The sequence below is a fragment of the Sinocyclocheilus anshuiensis genome, unplaced genomic scaffold (assembly GCF_001515605.1).
Source record: "Sinocyclocheilus anshuiensis isolate Anshui unplaced genomic scaffold, SAMN03320099.WGS_v1.1 scaffold916, whole genome shotgun sequence".
NCBI lineage: Eukaryota > Metazoa > Chordata > Actinopteri > Cypriniformes > Cyprinidae > Sinocyclocheilus > Sinocyclocheilus anshuiensis.
The window spans coordinates 613,880-615,671 of record NW_015548264.1 but is presented as its reverse complement, the minus strand read 5'-3'; positions in this window follow the sequence as shown (position 1 = coordinate 615,671).

The following is a 1,792-nucleotide window of genomic DNA, read 5'->3' as shown; positions in this document are numbered from 1 at the left end:
GCATGTCACCATATTCTAATTTGTTGAGATAGTGAATTGGTGGGGTTTTGTTAAATGTGAGCCAAAATCATCACAATTAAAAGAACCAAAGACTTAAACTACTTCAGTCTGTGTGCATTGAATTTATTTAATACACGAGTTTCACAATTTGAGTTGAATTACTGAAATAAATGAACTTTTTCACGACATTCTAATTTATTGAGATGCACCTGTATTCTATACTCAAAAACGAGATTCCCTCTCATCGCTTTGAGCGCAGCCATTTTTTATATCAGTACTGCAAGTGACACCGAAGTCCTGGGCTGAGCGAAGACCGCAAGACTCAAGGAAACGGTCACCTACACAGCCGCCACAGAAGTCACCTCAAATTGGGGTGAGGGGCATCTCATTCCCCCTATCGACAGCTAAAAATACTGCCACTTCTCTGTAAAGAGTGAACTGCTGTTGATTGGTCAGATTTGACACATTTATGGCAACTCATAACGGCAATGGAAATGACCAACTGTGGTATTTGCAGTGGCTTGTCCTTGGGAAGACCTCAACATATGCGATACCAGTAGGCAGAAATATACACATTCTCACATGTAACCATTTTTTAAATCATGTTACTGCATGTTATGAAGTATTACGAGCTGTCGAGTGTAGTGAAATCAGGGCTTCACTAAACACACGGTTGACAGGGGTGCTGTCGTCAAATACGGCTTGAGTGTGTGCGGTTTATGCAGGCATGCAGGAATATATGTGTGTGTTTGGAATGGATGTGTGTGAATGTGTGTTTATGTCTGTCCACTGTATATATGGGGCGAGCCTTTTTTTTCTGGCAAGGCCCTAGATTTTCATGATTTAGCTTGTCATAACTTGCATCAAGTTTTTTAGTTTGGAATTGTCTGCTTTTTAATGTATAGATCTGACATTTGCTTTGTAAATATCTAGCCAAAATGTTGTTTTAGACACATTAAAGGATGCCGGGGCAGCCCATGAATAATAAAGCTGCTGAGATATCTGATCATAACTGAGCCCTTGAGCATGACAGTATATCCCAGAGTGCTCTAAGGGAACTGTCCCAGCAATTTGTGTACTATAAGTCACTTCGGATGAAAAAAACCCCACTTGAAAAGTGATGACAACCCTATTTGCTGAGTCTGAAGAACAGATCAACCGATGATTGAGTATGTGTAAAGTAGCGCTGCAGAAAACCGCACAGTGTTCCACCTGAATTCACACACACATCAGCTCTTACTCTTTTAATGGCTCTGTTGTTTTCTTTTCTATTTGGCCAGGTAGTTTATGACTTTTTTTCTGTAGGGAAAATAAGAAAATGGATGCATCCCCAAAGAAGGAGGCCGGATTGCACTGCTGTAGGTGCAGAAGATTTTGAAGTGTTTTTGTCGGAGGGGGCAAAGACGAATGAAACGTAGTGTGTGAAATAATATTCTGGTTAATGTTAAAGCTACATGGAAAATAAAGCATGAAAGGCTGTGAAATGGTTTACTCTATAATATAATCGCAAAACAAATATTTTGTATATAAAAGGATTAAAATAAATGTTGGTTTCCGGATTTCACTACCATCTGTCTGTTTTTGATTTTATTCCTTATACTCAATAATCTTAATCAAAGAACATTAATTTAAATTAAAGAAAATATTATTTTTTGTTGCTAAAACTATTTTTTTTATGTCAAATCGACTTTTATTAAGATAATTCAAGCATTGGAAGCTTTTTGTTTTGTTTATATATATATATATATATATATATATATATATATTTTTTTTTTTATAATACTAAACCTTC